General features: G+C 40.2%; 1 pseudogene; it reads right to left on the bottom strand.

Moving 5' to 3' along the window:
• Positions 1-933: 933 nt before the first annotated feature.
• On the bottom strand, positions 934-1,338 carry LOC102864275 (annotated as a pseudogene).
• Positions 1,339-6,878: the final 5,540 nt, after the last annotated feature.

Below are 6,878 nucleotides of genomic sequence, written 5' to 3'. Positions count from 1 at the left end.
TGTTGCATAGTCAATGAAACACAGATAGACATTCCTCTGATACTCCCTGCTTTCAGCCAAGATCCATCTAACATTAGCTACAATATCCCTAGTACCATGGCCTCTTCTAAACCCAGCCTGGACTTCTGGTAGTTCTCTGTTGATGTGCTGTTCCACTCATTTTTTTTTTATAATCTTCAGCGGAATCTTGCTTGCATGTGATATTAATGATATTGTTCAATAATTTCCATAATCTGTCAGATCACCTTTCTTTAGAATGGGAACAAATATAGGTCTCTTCCAGTCAGTTGGCTAGGTGGTTGTCCTCCAGATTTCTTGGCACAACTTGGTGAGCACATCAAGGGTAGTTTGTTGAAATATATCAATTGGTATATCGTTAATTCCTGGGCCTTGTATGCTGAGCAAATACTAGGTGCTAGAATATATAAAGAAGAATGCAGCATCAGAATCAGAGGGAGACTTACTAACCACCTGTGCTAAGTAGATTATATAGCTTTGCTGAATGAAGATATTTTGAAATGGAGTTCAATGACTATATAGTCTTTTGTATGGATTACACTTCAATGTAAAGAAACAAAAATCTGCAGAACTGAATCATAAGCAACATCATGATAAATGCAGAAAAAAGTTGCAGTTTTGTCAATTATTTCATTATACTTGGATCCTTAATCAATACCCTTGGAAACAGCAGTTGAAGACATATTGCTTTGGGGAAATCTGCTGCAAAGGGTCTCTATTTTTATTCACTAGAAAACATTCTTTTTTAAAAAAAATGTATATTGTTTGGCTCACAGAGTTTGTTTTTTTTTCTAGGTGTACTAACGGGCTTTAATGAGAATCAGGCAGTGAATGGTGTCAACGAGAATTAACACGGCCAGGCCCGGCGTGTTAGGACTCAGGCAGCAAGCGGGGCGGCAGGCTGTGCCTTGCAGCTCACTCACAGAAGGAGGGCTTGCTGGCGTTGTAGCTGGGGTGGAAGTTGAGACGGTCGTAGGGGGTGATGTAGTTGCCAGGGCCCGTCACAAAGCTCTTCTCCATGCACACGTTGAAGGTGCTGTTCCGAAACATCCCAAATGCTGCCAGGTGTCGCGAGAATTTATTCCACGTCGGGTAAAATACTTTTGGCATCTCGTGCACGGTGGGGGCTTGGCCCCCATAAGTCTGGTTGCTGGTCCTGTATATGGAGGCTGGCTCCTTGGACCTGTAGCCCCGAAAGCACACGGGGTTGTTGAACCTGGCCGGCAGGTGCGCGCTCACGCGGTAGCAGTCGCTTGTCCTCTCCGGGGGCGCCCTGGCCTCCTCTGTGCCGAGGTCCACCCTCACAGAGTTCTTAAACATTCTGTTTCACACTATCCTTCATTCACATTGTGTTTCATAAGATCATTCTGATTCATTATATTTTACAAAATTAATGAACCTTAAACTAGCAAAAGATCTCTTTAAAATACTAGAGTAAGGATGTCATTTGAGGACTAAGGTGCACCTGACCCAAGCTGTTGTATTTTCAATTACTTCAAATTAATGTGACAGTCAGGGAACAAATGAGAAAACATCAGAGTTTTCCAAATATTTTCTTCTTGTTTTCATTTTATACAGTTTATTTTTCATTCTATTTCCTTTCATTTTCTCCAAGCAAGTTTGTAAAGTGAATAAGATTAAAAGCATTTGCTGCAGAAGATAAAAGACTACAGCCTTCAATATGGATTTCATCTCAACATCAGGAAAACAAAAATCTTCACCTCTGAACCAATAGGCAACATCATAATAGAAGGATAAAAGACAGAAGTTGTCAGTGATTTAATTTTACTTGGTTTCACAACCAACACTCATGATAGTAGCAGTCAAAAAAATTAAAAGACTTGTTGAATTGGGCAATCTGTTATCAAGGACCTTTCCAAAGTGTTAAAGGACAAGGACATATATTTAAAGAATAAGTTATATCTGATTCAAGTAATGGTATTTTCATTTTTTTAATTCATCTTAAAGAGAAGATCAAAGACTGCAGCCTTCAATATAGATTGCATCTCAACATCAAGAAAATAAAAATCCTCACCAACAGGCCAATAGGCAGTCTCAGGAGATGATTTGTTGATGATTTAATCTTGCTTGGATCCACAATCAACACTTTTGGCATCAGCAGTCAGAAGATCAAAAGATGAATTGCATTGGGAAAATCTACTGTCGAGCATCTCTCCAGAGTGCTAAAGAACAAGGATAACAGTTTAGAGACTAAGGTATGCCCGATCAAGGCCATGATATTCTCAATCACTTGTTATGTATCGAAGAGAAATCACTTGCTATGTATCTAAGAGACAACGACTAAGGATGATAGAAGAAGAATTTATGCCTTTGAGTTGTGGTACTTGAGATGATTATTGAACATATCATGAAATTACAAGAAAACATACATGTTTGTCTTGGGGAAGGTGGAAGCACATTGCTCCTTGGAGGCAAGGATTTTGAAGCTCTGTTTCACATACTTTGGGCATGTTGTCAGCAAGGACCAATTATTGGAGAAGAACATCATGTTTGGAAGGGTAGAAGGACAGTGCAGGCAAGAAAGGCCCTGGATGAGATGGCCTGACACACTGACTGTGGGTCAGGCATGTCAGAAACACTGTGATTGGCTCAGGCTAGGGCTATGTTTAGAGCCATTGTTCATAGGGTTACTATGAATCGTGGCTGAATTAACTGCACATAACACCACAAAGCAGGACAATGAATAAGGAAGCCCAAACAAGAATTGATGCCTTTGAATGATTGTGTTTGTGAAGAATACTGAATATCCCAAATACCATCAAAAGAATAAATGAACCTATCCTCCCACAGAACAGCTGGTAGATTTGAACCATATGCCTTTGGGATTGCAGTGCAGTTCCTTACCAATAGGCCACAAGAGCTCTCTACAATACTCCTTGGAAGAAGGACTGATAAGACTTCCTAGGAGTAAGGATGACGGTGCAGGATCCTGCTGTGCAGAGGGTTGCTATGAGTAGAAGCCAAACTGATTTCACACAACAAGAGCTTCCTGAAAAAGACCATACTAATAGTCATATAAGATTTCAGTAATAAATCCTGTTGGAAAAGTTCAGTAACGAACTGAACATCTTTATTTTCTTTTGTAATATAGATCTCATTGTTAGAAGCATCTCAGGTTTGAGAGTTCTTGCCAAGTTAAAACAAACAAACAAACCACACAACAAGGTGATGAGGTTCTGTCTTTTGGAATGTTGTTAGATACCATCAAGTCATAGTGACCCTATGAGCAACAGATCTGTACCTTCCCCTATCTGCACCATCCTCAGCATCTCTAACATGCCACAAACCATTGTTATAGTCACTGTGTCCATTCGTGTTGTTAGAAATGTTCCTCTCTTTCTCTGAGCCTCCACCTTTCCCAACATGATGTCTTTTTCCACAGAGTGGTCCTTCCTGACAACATGCCCACAGTATATGAAAGGAAGCTTTATTATCTTACCTCTAAGAAACACCCTGTCAGCACTTCCTCCAAGAGAGATTGACTTCTTTGTTCTTTTGACAGTCCATAGGATATTCAGTACTCTTCTCCAAGACCACACTTCAAAGGCATCATCAATGATTATTCCGTTATCTTCATTCATTGTCCAACTTTCAAATACCTAGGAAGCAATTGAAAAAGTTTTGATTTGGATCAGGCAGGCACATCCTAGTTTTTAAACTGACTTCTTGGTTGTTTAGCACTTTGGAGGGTCTTTGACAGCAAATTTCCCCAATGCAACACTTCTTTTGATTTCTTGACTGGTACTACTATGCATGTTGATTGTGGGCCCAAGTAAAATGAAACAATGGACAATATCAATCTTTTCTCCGTCTTTCACGATGCTTCTTGTTGGTGTAGTGGTGAGCATTCTGATCGTCCTGATACTGAGATGTAATCCATATTGAAGGTTGCAGCATCTATTTCAACTCTTTGTAATTTTCTGCAAGCAACGTATCATCTTCATATTGCAAGTTGTTGATGAGTCTTCCTCCTATTCTGATGTTACATTCTTCTTCATATGGTCCAGGTTCTGGGATGATTTGCTCAGTGTAGAAATATAATAGGCATCTCTATTGCAATACTAATTGATAAAAAAATTATATTTTGGGTATACAGAGTACATATATTAGAGCCAAAGGAAAAGTTCTGAAGGGAGAATTGGAGCAGGCCACAGCAGGTGCTTTGGAAATTCAAGTCTTCATCCTTGCTTAAGGAGATAAGGCAGGATTGCATCTCAACATTAAGAAAACAGACTCTTACCACTGGACTGCTCAGCAACATCATGATAGATGGAGAAAAGACTGAAGCTGTCAAAGATTTCATCTTACCTGGATCAACAATCAACACCCTTGGTACTAGCAGTCGGAAATCAGGAGAGGTATTGCATTGGGCAAATCTATTGTCAGGAACTTCTCCAAAATGTTGAAGAGCAATGATGTCAGCTTAAAGACTAAAGTGCATCTGACTCAGGTCAGGTCTTCTCAATTACCTGCTATGCATCAGAGAACTGGACATGAATAAGGATGACAGAGAAAAATTTATGCCTTTAAACTGTGATATTGGATAAGAATACTGAATAGCCCATGGTTTGCCAAAAGGAAAAACAGACATGTCCTTGAACGGGTGAGGCCAGAGTGCTTCTTGGAATCAAGGATGACAAAGCTTCATCTTTCATACTTTGGGCATGTAGCTGGTTGGTACTATTCCTTGGAAAGGGACATCATGCTTCAAAGATGGAGGGTCAGTGAAGGAAAGCAAGACCCCCAGTGAGATGACTTGACAGAGTGAGTTCAGCAATGGGCTCTAGTGTGTCAGAGATGATAAGAGTGGTACGGGATAGGACAGGGTTCAAGTCAGCTGTTCATAGGGTTGTTATGCGTTATTTTCAACTCAGTGGCACCTAACAACAATAACAAGGAAATCTTACATGTTCAGCAAATGTCTAGGGAGATAAGGGTTTTCTGGGAGTGGATTCACCTAGATGGTAGCTGTTGTTAAGTGTCATTGAGTCGACTATGACTCGTAACAACCCCATAAACAACACGTCTGAATCCTGCCCTATCCTGTGCCATCCTCATATTTACTCTACTTGAGCCCACTGTGTGTAAATCCATCATGTTGAGGATCTTCTCCTCCTTTGCTAATGCTCCACTTTTCTAAGCATGATATCCTTTTCCAAAGACTGGCCTCTCCTAACAACATGCCCAAACTATGAGATGAAAGTTTCACTAGTCTTGCCTGTAAAGAGAGCCCTAGCTGCACTCTCTACAAGACAGATTTGTTTACTTTTTTAGGTTGTCCACTGGCTAGTTAGTGTCCTCCTCCAAGGCGCAAAGACATCCATTCTCCTTCTGTCATCTTTATTCAATGTCCAGCTCTCAGGTGAATAGCAAATAATTGGAAGCCCACAACTTAAATCAGGTGTACCTCAGATAGTGAGTGCAGCCAGGGCTGGCCTGGGCCGTCTTTGCTGGGAGCAGCCAATCAGACAGTGGGTACAATTGGGACTTACTTGGGTCATCCTCACTGGAATGAGCCAGTATTTACAGCCACAGCTTTCTTTTTTTAAAAAAATAAATAAAATTTTTATTTTATACTGGTTTACTTAAAAAGTTCATATACATTATTTTTCCACACTGCATCTTTTTTCCCTTTCCTTTACTCACCCCTCCCTTCACCCATCAAATTGTGCAATCCTATGATTAAACCCCACCCCTCATCCTCACCCCTTCTTGATCTCTACTTATTTGCTTATATTTAAAAAAAAATTGTCTTCTTTTTAGGAAGCTCTGGTGGCCTGGTGGCAAGAAGCTGAACTGAAATTCCAGAGGTATGCAGTTCGAATCCACCAGATGCTCTGCTGGAGAAGGAGGAGCAATCTCCTCCTGTACCGGTCAGATCCAATTTGATAGTACACACACACAGACACAAATAAAAAGCTTCTTATTTTTTATTAATTATAATGAAAGTTTACAGAGACTTTGGATTTCCATTCATTCATTGTTATTCTTTGCCCTCCACCACCTCCCCCCACAGTTCGCTCTTTTCTTTGAAAAGTAAAAATAAATAAATAAATAAATTCTTTCATTGTTATACAATCCTTCAATCCAAGTCCACTCCACTATGCAGCCTTCATTCTGGACTCCTGTCATGACAATAATACCTAATCATATAACCCTTTTAAACAGTTTTCTCCCTCATCTGTTTCAATGCAGTAATACATTATATATCCCATCTTTCTCAGTCTCCCCTCAACCCCGATGTCAGTCCTGTTTTACAACAGTGGCACTATGCAATATTTGTCCTTTTGTGACTGACATATTTTTCTCAGCATAATGTCCTCCAAGGTCACCCTTTTTGTATAACATTTCATGAGTTCCTTGTTTTTCAATGCAGCATAGTATTCCATTGTGTGAATATCCCACAGCTGCTCTATCCATTAGTTTGTTGATGGGCACTTAGGTTGTTTCCAACTCTTTGCTATTGTGAACAATTATTTGCTTATTTTTATGGTTTTATATTATAGGTATAGTATTGATCTGCCAGTTTGCTGTTTTAGGGGGGAGTGACCTGTGTGGTGCTGCCTGTTTTATAGTTTGTGTGTATTTCAAACTCTGTATATATATGGTGGTGCTGTTATGTTGAGTTGCCTTCAACTCATAGAGACCCTATGTACAATAGCTCTGAGGCCTGCCATGCCTTGAGCCAATCTCAATAATTCTGACACACTTACCACCATTGCCCCAGTTACTGTATCAATCTATCTCATCCAGGGACTTTCTTTCCAGTACCATCTCTCTACCCTTCAGAGGATGATGTCATCTTCAAGGATCAGTCCCTCCTGACCACATGCCCAAAG

This window comes from Elephantulus edwardii, unplaced genomic scaffold (assembly GCF_000299155.1).
Source record: "Elephantulus edwardii isolate Elephantulus edwardi_28Jun2011 unplaced genomic scaffold, EleEdw1.0 scaffold00259, whole genome shotgun sequence".
Lineage (NCBI taxonomy): Eukaryota > Metazoa > Chordata > Mammalia > Macroscelidea > Macroscelididae > Elephantulus > Elephantulus edwardii.
The sequence above is the reverse complement of the archived record's forward strand: the minus strand, read 5'-3'. Positions and strand labels throughout refer to the sequence as shown.